We start from the raw sequence: 13166 nt of genomic DNA on the forward strand, positions 1-13166 counted from the left end.
ATAGCATAATATGAGGGGCTAATCTCCCTTCTCTTGGGAGGGGAGATGAAGCTTTTTTCGTATGTTTTAGTTTAGTTCTTCTTCTATCATGTTTTAATTTAAATCCCTCATTGAGTTTCTTCTTATTCGTCCATTGATCTAACGCTCCTGTGGAGGTTAGGAAGTCTTAGGGTAATTCAAGATTGTGTAGAGCCAAATACCACAAACCCTAGATTCTTTTCTTCTAGTTTTTAGTGTTATAGTGTGATGATTGGATTCTTTATGGCACTACACCATAATAGCTTTTTTGTGACACTGGGTTTTTCTCATTAGTAACGCCAAATTGGCGTCAGGACTGTTGTGACACTATTTTGGCGTCACTAAATTGCTAAAGCCGTCACCAATAATTTGAAAATAACCTGGATTAAATTTTGAGGAATTATAAGAAATATTGTGACGGCAAGATAACGTCAGTGTCTAGAATGCAAGAAATTACAACTTAAGGGACCGTGTCTTCTTCTCTCGAATAAATAACAACTCGAAACTCAGTTCCCATCTCTGTATTTTTATTTCACTGAGCCTTCCTCACTAATTCATTAAATCAGATCTAAACTCGAAACCAAATAATACGATCCCGCTCTCCCATTCACTAATAACAAGGTACGTCTCCATCTTTATTTATAATATCGTTTGTATCAAAATTTTGAAATATCTCAGATCTGATTTCAGTATTTCTAGATCTGTACCTTTAGTATAAATTTGATTGAAATTTTTCTTCTTGTTTGTTAACGTTTCAGATCTGAATTAGTAGTAGAAATACAATGGAGAAACACTGTTCATTGTTAATACATTTCGATAAAGGGACATCGGCATTAGCCAATGAGATTAAAGAAGCTTTAGAAGGAAACGATGTACCTGCTAAAGTAGAAGCAATGAAAAAAGCAGTTATGTTATTATTGAACGGCGAGACGTTACCGCAATTGTTTATTACAATTGTGTGATTACTACTATCAGAAATTTTAATTTGCATATCTGAAATTTTAATTCCATAATAATTATATACTAGAGTTGGTATTGTTAAAGTACTCGCCTAGTCGACATGAGTTCATTGCTTATAATCACCCAAACTTTAGACTAGATTAAGTCATTTAGTGGCATTTCACGCCATTAGGTTTACTGAGAAAAATAGATTAGAAGGCACACATCACTATGCTATGCACCATAGTCCTTAGGCAACTAGATGTCAGCATGGTGAGTAGCAGTTTAGAGATTTTGGTTCATATTTCATTACTCATTAGTTACAAGTGGTGTATTAATAGCAATGGAGGAGTATTAGATGCTAATTAGTAGGATAAGTATTAGAAAAGGAGTTACAAAATGACAAGAGAAAGGAATATTGGCCTAATTCCTTTAGTTCTCATATCTATCTCAACGTTAGCTTAACTTTCTTTGTCTTGCTTCCATTAAATTTCCTTGTATATCTCCCTGTTAAATAGAAGAAAAAACAATTAAAGTAAAGCTTTGAAAGGGGATCTCATTGATGGGTGTTTATACTTTGTTAAGGCAAGTAATTAATTTCTACTTGAATATTGAAGTTCAATTGCTCATTTAATTTACTCTCTAACTTCAAGCCATGGAGTTAGTCATGGGTATTGAAATTAGGAAATTATTAGCAAGTTATTGATGTATTGATGTTTGAATTTCAGAGAATTGATGATAAAAACATTTATCGGAGGATGAGCATGCTGAACCAAGAGTGGGTTTATTGTTAAATTTGTTATCACTTTGTTTTGGTGAGTGATTACTCTCGAAAGTATGTTTTTCTTAGTTTCTACCAATTATGTAAACACCAAATTAGCAAAGATGACTAACCATTTCATTAATTTTCGTTGTTATAGAATAATTAAGATACACCTTGTTGTTGTCTGACGAGTTAATCCGCGAAACCATAGTAACACAGAAAAACGAAATTTAACGTTATCTATACTGTGAAGGAATATTATGTCCTGAATTTTAGTGGCTTGGTGATGGGCTGGGGGGCCTGCAGCAGCCTATCAATGTCCTGTATGAAACTGGCAGTGTCCTGTAGTAGCCTGACAGTGTTTTACGGGTGCAAGGAATACTTTTACTGCTAAACACTTTAGTTTTACGGTAGGACTGGTCATTTAGAGCTTCTAATTGTAGCATGAGTTGTCTTGCTCTTACATACATAAGGTGTAGTTGGCCCTTATGTAGTTGCAACTGGGGTGGTGTAGTTTTGAGTCTGTTTTTAGATCCCTTGGAATTTGACACATGTTACTTAGTTATTTTGCATAGGCATTGACATATCCTTTGTATCAAGTAGTTAACTGTTGCTAAAAAAAATTGGTACTTCATTGAATCCCACATTGCTCCTATGAGATCTATGTCTTGTGTTTCCCCTGGTTTTGTTATTCAGTTTCACATCTTCGTTGAGTGCTTAAGTATTTTAGCAATTGCTTGCAAGTTGCAACCATTATATGGTTTTGAATCCAAATTTGCCTATGCATTTAATCAACTTCTTTTCAAATTTTAGAGTAATGCAGTAATATGTCTTATTTATTTGTTTTGTGTCTTTATCCAACTTTGCATGACAATATATGCTAGAGAGGCTCGTGTTTCTTTTTTACGTACTAGATACTACTTGGATAGTTTATTCATATGACCTGTCACTCTAAAGCTACTAATTTCTGGTTCATAGCTTCCCTTTTTGCTATCAACCTACATGACCACTAGTTTTCATATGTTGTGTGGTAATTTTTGTGGTGCTAACAAACATAGACACATCTCATGCCTTTAGCATCTTGTTCTACTCCATACAAATGTTTTAGCTTTTAAGTGCTTCACATAGTAAATCCTACTATGCACCTGTCCTCCTTTGAAATTCAAGTTCAAATTGTGCTAGATGGAATGTTATTTGCCGAAGAGCAAGAAGGTTTGCCGAAGAGCACTAGACACTATGCGGTCAAGCCTATGGGGCGCAGTAATATTGAAAGCTTGGGAATTATACGTACAACGCTGCGGTCAAGCCTATCTGTCTTGTGTTGCTTTGTATCCCTTTCCCTCTTGTTTGGGTCAACATGGCGAAGTTACTTACTTTCATAGGCCAGTACCTCTATCAAAGAATGCACTCAACGGTCTCAGCGAGTTCTTACGCCATACCATTTTGGACTTGGAGTTGCTGCAAGGTTGGTTCTACACTCTTCTGCAACAATTCATCATTTTATACATGCTTGCGTAAAGTTCTCAGTAGTTGCAACTAGGGTGTTTTTGTGAACCTGAATTTGATTGTCAATAGAAGACCAAGGATGTCGAGCTTCACAAGAAGCTTGGGACTTGAGAAGTACAACCTGAATTTAATGGTAAGTGTAGTTATATTATGCATGCACCATATTAAAATATTTGTATACCTTGTTCGTAACAATGTGTTTAGGTATGAGTTTTGATAAAGCTTATGGTTGTTTATTGTAGCTGCTAAGGTAACCCCTTTTCTTTTGGGAGACCAATCCACAGAGGAGAGGGTACAATTATTTCAAGCAACTAGACTTCACTGGTGGTAGTGTGAGTGTGTGGTGGCAGGTGGTGGTAGTGTGGTGTATGTGAGAGAGTGTGTGCAGGTGGTAGCGTGTGAGTGTGTGTGTGTGTGCAGGTGCTAGTGTGGTGAGTGTGTGTGCAAGTGCTAGTGTGAGTGTGGTGTGGTGCTGTTCCTGCTGGGTGGAGTGTGTGCTGGGTGCTGCTGCTGGGGGCCTGCCTTCTGCTGGTGCCTGCTGCTGCTACTGTGCCGCTGCTGTTGCTGCCGCTGCCCCGGTGCCTGCTGTTGCTGCTGTGCCGCTGCTGCTGCCATGGAACTGTCTCCCTTTGGTATTCTTGACCCCTTTAATCTATTCTTGACCCTGGTGCTGCTGCCGTTGCTTTGAGAAGTTCGTAAGAAGGCTATGTAGACAAGAAAGACGAAACATGGTGGCTGGTCTTTGAGAGATCTTTCAATCCTTGTCTTTTTATAAGTCGTCGTCCACCGGTTCCTTGTTTTTTAGATAATCTCATTGGTTCATTGTAAGTGTAGGTAAGAACTTATATAAATAGGCATTGTTAATACAATTGTTAAGAATTGAGAATACAATGTTGTATTAAATATTTTTAATACAAGATTCTTTTTTCTCTTGTGAAATGGTAATGAAATCAGTTGTGGATGAATGGAAAGAAATTTATAGTAGTGAACTAGTGATTGGAGCACTAGCAGGTTGTTTCAATATGTAGCCAACAATTTTTATTTTTCTTTTGAAATATTAATACAGATTAGTGACACCAAAATGGCGTCACAAATATTTGTGACGTTAAAACGCCGTCACAAATTTGTGACGCTAAATTGGCGTCACAAAAAATAGTGACGCCAAAATACCGTCACAAATATTTGTGACGTCAATTTGGCATCACAAATTTGTGACGCCAATTTGGCGTCACAAAAAATAGTAACGCCAAAATGCCGTCACAAAAAAAAATAACGCCAAACTGTGACGCCATATTTGTGACGCCAAAATGGTGTCACTAAAATTATTTGTGACGCCATTTTGGCGTCACAAAAAGGCTGTTTTGGTGTAGTGTGGCACCTCAATTAGTTGTATGGTTAATGCCACATGTGGATTTTCCATGGCACCTAGAGTTGTATATTGAATGTCACTTAAAGCACAATTTGGTTAGATAGAAGATATCTGTCACACCCCGAATTTCGACAGAATTCGGAAAAACATTATTTGTCCCCGACTCTTCGATCTCCGAGGTGTGACGCACTTTCAACTCCCAAAAACCCATAAACAGTTTAAATATGCGGATAATTAAAAACCAATAAAAATTTCAACTAAAACAAAAGTCTTCTTCATTACAAAAATTCATCAAATAAGATTAGGTTACAAATCTCTTTTCAATAACTCTTTAATTAAAATTACAAATGGAAATACAAATAATATTTCCTCAACTGAAAATCTATATCACCTTAAGGGAAAACAAAACCTATCTTGAAATGCAACGCTAACGCAAACCACAAGCAGCAACCAATCTTCTTCAACACTAAACCTGTCTAGACTTATCAACTGTGTTCATTTAATGAACACACCCGATAAGCAAACATGCAAATCGGTCAAGATTATAAAAATCTTTGGTGTGAGTAGCTCTAAAATACAACATATTCTTATACAAATATATACACAAACCATATACGACGGTTAGTTCCTCCACCGAGGCCGTAGAACTTTCAACAACTAATACAACATCCTTAAGCTCAATAACTAAGGCAGGTAGTTCCTCCACTCGAGGCCTTTAACTTCCCACTAACCACACAACAAACTATAATGCGATCATAAAAAGGCATTTAGTTCCTCCACGAGGTTTTAGGTTCTAACTAAACAAATAATCAGCCAAGCATATACAATCATCTATCTAAAGATATATCATTAACCAACATATTACCATAATTATATTAATTAAGGCTTTCTTTTTGTGTGTCCCTAAAATTCACGTCAGATCTATGTCTTACCTAGTTTCCCGGCTACCACAATCGCTACCCAACGCCCGAACATGTACATCCACATGCCTCCCCTTACATAATGAACCACTCGGTGCGTAACCACCCCCTCGGCGGGATGCCGCGACACCAGGTAAATCCTCACACGGAAGCAATTATGTAAGTAATGCCACTATTCGGCATAAAATATCGCGCATCATCGTTCTATTTTGCGAACAGAATAATCAAGCCACTATTCAGCTACGCCAGGAGGGCCATTCAGCTTTACTGAAATGCCAGGAGGGCTAATCACATTACTTACGCCCGAAGGCCATTCAGATTAACTGAAACGCCAGAAGGGCCAATCACATGAGTTGTGGTAGCTAGGTTCTAGGATTTTCGTTACGTAATTTATTCAAGTGTCATACATTAATGACTCATAATAAATCCACTATATATCATGCGAGGTCAATTGCCTTATTGCACTAAGCCACAATATATAGAAATATCTCAATATATCTCATAACCATTTTCATACTTTCACGTGCCAATATATTATTGCACTATACCACACTCCCGTGGGCAAATATTCACCAATACTATGCTACCTCATAGTAGCATCTCACATATATAATAATGGAGTGTTTATACATTTATGTCTCCAAAACTATTGCATTTAATATATATATCCCAACATATATATGATTTACACACTACTCACGTCAAATCTTAATTAGATAATGACAACTAAATTTATATCAGCTTCCACAGCATTTCCACATTTAATTTGTCCATACAATTTACAACATAAAATGTAGCACCATTATATAGTCTACAATCCACAATCAAAGCCCAATATATATATGTTTTACACACTACTCACGTCAAATCATAATTAGATAATGACAAACAACGTTATATAATGTTCGACAATATTTTATTACTATATTAGTCCATATAATCAAATATGTGAAAAACTGGAAAACAGTCAACATTCCACAGTCAACGGTCAATGGTCAAAGTCAACGGTCAACGGTCAAAGTCAATGGTCAACTGTCAAAGTCAACACGTCATGGTCAAAGTCAACATGCCATGGTCAAAATCAAAGGTCAAAGCCAAAGTCAAACTGTTGTTTCTATGTTCAACAGGTTCATAGTCATAGCCATGGTTCACGGCTAAGGTCAAAGGTGCATGGCTCATGGGCTCATGACCAAGGTAATGGTTCGGACCCAACTGGCCAAGCCCAAACCTTAGAACCCGAAAGTTTAAACATTGAAAAACCCAAATAGATCTATTTTAAGTCCTATGGACTGGCCCCAAGCAATATTAGAACCGCCCAAAACTTTGGGGACCGAATCGCCCAAAACACAACCGAAGTTCGGCCCAAAATTGAATCAAACCGCCCAACAAAACAAATGAAACCGCCCAACAAAACAAATGAAACGGGCCATAGACTAATATTAGAACTGGTCCAACAATTTAGAACATAATCGGACCCAAAACAAAAGGTTAAATTCGGCCCAAAACAAACCAAATAAACCGGCCCATCAACTAACCCACCTAAGGCCCAACAATCTAAACCGGCCCAATAACTTAAAATAAAATCGGGCCCAACCACAACAAAAGGTTTAGGCCCAAGGGAACCGACCCAGGCCCAAGCCCAAATTCGGTCATCTCCTTCCTCAGTTCTCCTCCTCCTCCACCAAAACCGGCCACCCAAAAATCGGCCACCACTCTCCTCTTTATCATATCGATTTTACTCCCCATAACAAACCCAACAACATTAATGAAAACAAAAACCCAAATCGTCCAATCCCAACATCACCAAAACTAGATCTGGAAGAAATTCCCACCGCCATTAATGGCTTCCTCAAGCTTTCAACAGCACCATATACAACCGCCCTCACCCACTCAATCACCACTAACCAACATCACCACATCACCACAAAACACCACAACCAATCAAACCAAAAAAAAACAGCCCAACCACCGGTTCAGCCACCGCCATTCTCGCGTCCTTGAAGTTTCAATCAACGCCCAAACTCCCCACTGCCACAGACAGTTCAAACCCCCACTCACAATACCAAAACGCAGTTCAAACACGAAAATAAAAACCAAAAACCAAAACCTTTAGTAACACAGTAACGGCGTTCGGCGCCATTAACGCCTCTTGGGAGCTTCCAACAGTTCGATGCTAACCACAGACTAGCCACCCATAGAAATCACTTAGCCCCCCACAGTATCCTAGTAACACGCATACGGACAGGGGCTGCCATTGATGCTCTGTCGAAGCTTCGACAGTTCAACATCAAATAACCCAATAAGCGCAACAGTTCAAATCCAATATATTTTTAACAACCACAGTACGAACGATAATAATGTAAAAATGAACCGAAAACATAAACAGAAACTTTTAACAGTATACGCCGGTACACGGAAAACTATAATCCGGTGAAATAGCAAAATAGCTACTCACCTGTATGAACAGCTCGACGAATCCCTCGTAGTCCGAGCCATCGCGCTCCAACGCTCTAGCCAACGCGTTTCTAGCTCTGCCTCCATTTTTAATATTTTATTTTTCTCTGAACCCTATTTTCCAGAACAATATGTTTATATACTTGGGTCCGAAACCCAAGCCCAACACAGACTCGGGCCCAAAAACCAGGCCCACGTATCCCGAGTCCAATCCGACGAATTTTGAAAATAAATAATTAAATTAATCAATTAATAAATAGAAAAATACGTATTTAAAAATACGGGCGTTACAATATCATTGGAGATTGAAGAAGTATTTAATGGAAAGATAGAAAGCACGTTGAAAGCCACATATTATCATCATGGTTATGAGCATAAGGTTTGTAGGTATGGTGAGTTTCTATTGGTGATTTATACTAAGCATGATAGGTAGATCTATTAGACTAATTCCATGATTTTGGTGGATTCATCTCTCCCAAGATATTCTCTCTCTTGATTCATATTCATATATTTAATTTAGTTTATTTTATGCATAGTTTACATCTCAAATCAAATCAATTATATATTCATCATTACTTAGCCACCTCTTTTACTTGCATCCATTAGAGTAACTTAGATTAGGAATTTCTATTATCATCACTTAGTTATTTAGAGTAGGATTGATACCTTGCTAGCCACTATACTAATCAATATATATTAGGCTAAGTAAGATTTGCAAAAGATACGTAACACAAACAACGACACAAATAATTACGTGTTGCGTGCTTTTTCAATGGTACACAAAAAATAACACACATTTTGCCACAATAAACAAATAGATCGAAACCGTCAGCATCTGATAGGCAATATATCCATAAATTAAGGACAAAAAAAAATGACTCACCGCCCTCGCTCTTGTTCTGGGAGGTCCACAGATTGCGTTAATATCTCTTCAATACTACATCAAACCATCATTACAAAATTTCGATTCTTACCGTGAAGAGGGAAAAGCAGTGGTTTTTATTTTGGTTTAGAGTAAGTATTTTTATAGTAAGTAGGACTCTTTAGACTTAAAAGAAATTGTTTTTTTTTATAGTAAGTAGGACTCTTTGGACTTAAAAATAAATTGGTTTCGGTTTAGAGTAAGTAGGACTCTTTAAACTTAAAAGAAATTGATTTATCACCGTAGGATCATTCCAAAACTGTTTTCTCCCTGACCGCTCGATATAACAGCATAAAAAACCAAGTTGCTTTATTATATAGCTACGCCACTCGAGTCATAATTAAATGAATACACATAAATTTAACTTTTACAGTATAATTACCAATTTTTTTTTCTTTGACATTTAAATTGAACTTGTTAGTGTCATTGTGATACCCTTAACTGAATATGCCTTAGAAAATCATCTTAGTCGAGTATATGTATTGAGAACAATTTGTTCATCTAGAAGCGGAATGTACCTAGACAACTTTAACTGTTCATTCCTTGTGTAATCCATATTCAATATATACACGTTTCTCAAACGGTAGGAGAAGCTATAGGGGTATTTAAACAATAAAACAATTATATAATTTAATATGTGAAATAACTACACCTATTTGCGTGAAGATCGAAAAGGGGAGTTTGGGTGAAGAAAAGGGGTTTTGGAGGTTTTGAGTTTGTGTGAAGAAAAGGGGTTTTGGAAGTTTTTAGTCGGAAGTGATTTGTGGCCGGCAGGATCTCAGCCCAAAGCAAAACTGTTTTTTCTTTCAATATAAATTTGGGAATGTCTAATCTAAATTTGGGAAGATTTTGGGAAGATTTTTTTGGGTTTTTTCTAGCCGTGAAAGTCTAATTTGTTTTTGGCAAGTTTTTTTTTATATAGTAAGTAGGTCTCTTAGAAGAAAGTGATTTGATCACCATAGGATCTCCCAAAACCGTTTTCTCCACAGCCCACAGCCGCTTGATATAACACCATAAACTGTTTGTGGAGAAATTAAGTAAGGATATGATATAGACCTTTTAATTGAACCTGAACCTGGAACTTGGGAGAGCCTCTTTTTATTTTGGGGCGTGAATAGGGTGGGGTTTTTTCTAGCTGTGAAAGTCTATTATATTCTATTTTGTTTTCGGCAGGTTTTTTTTTTATAGTAAGTAGGCCTCTTAGAAGAAAGTGATTTGATCACGGTAGGAGGGGAAAAGATAAGTAGGACTCTTTAGTTTAGAGTAAGTATGACTCTTAAAAGAAAGTAAGAAGAAAAAGAAAAGATAAGTACGACTCTTTAGTTTAGAGTAAGTAGGACTCTTAAAAGAAAATATAAGTATGACTCTTTAGTTTAGAGTAAGTAGGACTCTTAAAAGAAAAGATAAGTAGGACTCTTTAGTTTAGAGTAAGTAGGACTCTTAAAAGAAAGTAGGAAAAAAGGGAAAAGATAAGTATGACTATTTAGTTTAGAGTAAGTAGGACTCTTAAAAGAAAAGATAAGTAGGACTCTTAAAAGAAAGTAGGAAGAAACTGATTTAATCATCGGAGGGGAAAAGATAAGTATGACTCTTTAGTTTATAGTAAGTAGGACTCTTAAAAGAAATTCGTAGGAAAGGAAAAGATAAGTAGGACTCTTAAAAGAAATTGATTTATCACCGTAGGATCATCCCAAAACTACTTTCTCCCGGACCGCTCGATATAACAGCATAAAAAGACCAAGCTGCTTTATTATATAGACTAGTCATGACCCGTGCCTACGGCACTCTGCTTTTACAAAAGTGCATACAACAATTTTGCACTATACAATATCATGTTAAATAACTAAACATCTCAAAACATATATATATATATATCGGTTTGTCTAGAGTGCCACTCTTATAGTGACACCCTTATCTCACACTTCTTCTGATCCGTCAGATCTCAGGATGAGATTATCAGATCTAATTCTGATAAAAACGCGAAATTTCGAATTATTTCAGAAACCTAAAAACGAAAAAATGCGAATTTTTTTATTATCTCTCGTGGTCTTCTTCTCCACTCCAGAAATTTTCGAATCTACAAAAACTGAACCATCTCCAGAAATTCAACCCCCGTTTCAAGTGCCGACGAAGAAGGATTCAAACAGGTACGGTTTCTCTCTCGATCTATTTTCTCTCTCTCTCTTGAATTTCCAAGCCTTTTAAATTAAAACGCCTCTCTAAATTATGATTTTCCAACTAAACTTGTAGTCATGTTTTATTTGGGTTTTGATTTATTTAAGGTGTAATCTTAATGTGTTGGAGATAGGAGTTCATATTAGAGCGACTTTAGTTGTAACATTTTGCTAAATAGGGCTCTGATCATTTGTTTGATATGATGTTTCATTGTCACCTCAAGAGGTAATTTGTTTGGTTATCCTACAAGTGTATTACTTCTCTGGTGGTTCTCAATTACCCTTCTTTCGCGTTGACGTAATGCAAACAAGGTCAACAGTTCCAGGAGGTCCAAGTGTGGCATGCAGTACTGCTAAAGCATTAGAATGGGATGCAACATGGTTGAAAATGGTTGATTTGACCATCTTTATCTATTGTTATTTCCATAGCTGTCCACATTTTATTTATTGTTACTAATATAAAATGGAAATTTGCAAACTTGAATATGTGCAAATTTCAGATAGCCTATTTTAAAGTTGTTATTAGTGGCTTCAGGGTGTAGGTTGAATGTCTTTTCTTTGCTTACGCAAGTTCTTGTTTGGCTTGATTTGTTTTTATTTTTTCTCCAATTTATCCATAGAAGAAATGATGCAGTCTTTATTTTGTTTGCTAATCAGGTGATTTCTGTTTGTTTCTAATCAATCAGTTGTAAATATTTATTTACTTTTTAAGGTTTTAGGCTATGATTATATATCCATTAATTTGTGTCTTTCGGAATTTTTTAATAATCCTCCTTTTTCTAACCTTGTAGATGAACTCATTGCCAATGTACACCCCTGGAAGGGGTATCCTTGCTGCTGATGAGTCTACTAGAACAATTAGGAAGCGTCTATCCAGCATCAATTAATGAGAATGCTAATGGTTTGGCCAGGTATGCCATCATCTGTCAAGAAAATGGTTTGGTTCCAATCGTTGAGCCAGAGATCTTGGTTGATGGATCTCATGACATTGACCGTCAGGCCGATGTGGATCGAAGCGAAGTACTTGCTGCCCGTTACAAGGCATTGAATGACCACAAGGTTCTCGCTCAAGGGAACTCTATTGAAGCCCAACATGGTGACTCCTAGTTTCGATGCCAAGAAGGTAGCCCCAGAGGTCATTCTTTGAATACAAGTGTGTGCCTTGCGACAAACAATGCCCCCACTGTTTCCTGCAGTGGTGTTCTTTGTCGTGACGAATGAAGAGCAGGCCACAATTAACCTTAATGCAATGAACCAGCTCAAAGGAAAGAAGCCATGGTCACTCTCATTCTCCTTTGACGCGTTTCCAACAGCAGAGTACTCTCAAGGCATGGTCTGGAAAAGTGGAAAATGTGGAGAAGGCACAGGCTGCCTTCCTCGCAAGGTGTAAGGCAAACTCAGAGGCCACCCTTGGTACCTACAAGGGTGATGCAACTGTTGGAGATGGTGCTTCAGAAGGCCTTCATGTCAAGGATTACAAGTATTGATGAAGTTTTGTGTTTTAGTATTGCGATTTTATGAGTAGATACGAGGGAAAAAATTGGAGATAAAGTCTGTCTTTAAGGCTTAGTGTTTAGATCTTTTTTCCTGCATAGTTGAGTGAGGCTGATTTAATAATTTTGGGGGGCATGTTTGTTGAGTTCGAATGTTTCTCTCCAAGTGATTTGTCTTGTTTTAATGCTTTCTCTGATGAATTTTATGTTTTGCTCTTTTTTGAACCTCTTTATAGTGTATGTGTTGACTGTTGTATTTTTCGCCATTTTCATTTGGATTAGGCTTCATGCTAATGTCAATGAGAGTTTAGGTGGTGTATACAACTCCCTATATTTTTCCCCTGGATTCATCTTTGATTCTATTCTTGTTGACATAACGATTGAATTTGGAGTCTAATAGAGGATCTCATTCTTCAGCTAAAGAAACTCTACAACCATCACCGTCACTCTCCTTTATAGCTCCCATTGTTACAAATCTTGGAGACTTCTTATGACTAGCGACAAAGCTTTGAAGCTCAATTCTTCCACCAGAAGTCACACCACCAAAAAAAGAAGTTTCATAAGAAGGATTAGCACAACGGTTGTAACCATTGGGATTGTGAGAGAGA

General features: G+C 37.1%; 1 long non-coding RNA gene and 1 pseudogene across 1 annotated transcript; both read left to right on the forward strand.

The window, feature by feature from the left end:
* Positions 1 to 451: 451 nt before the first annotated feature.
* On the forward strand, positions 452 to 4158 carry LOC147523090 (uncharacterized). Its single transcript, XR_015215561.1, has 5 exons — positions 452 to 639; positions 1686 to 1772; positions 2903 to 3185; positions 3296 to 3359; positions 3469 to 4158. It is a non-coding gene; the product is annotated as an uncharacterized LOC147523090 (long non-coding RNA).
* A 7747-nt stretch (positions 4159 to 11905) lies between these two features.
* Positions 11906 to 12787, forward strand: LOC147523091 (fructose-bisphosphate aldolase 1, cytoplasmic pseudogene; annotated as a pseudogene).
* The last annotated feature ends 379 nt before the right edge of the window (positions 12788 to 13166 follow it).

This window comes from Coptis chinensis, chromosome 1, assembly GCF_015680905.1.
Source record: "Coptis chinensis isolate HL-2020 chromosome 1, ASM1568090v1, whole genome shotgun sequence".
Taxonomy (NCBI): Eukaryota; Viridiplantae; Streptophyta; class Magnoliopsida; order Ranunculales; family Ranunculaceae; genus Coptis; species Coptis chinensis.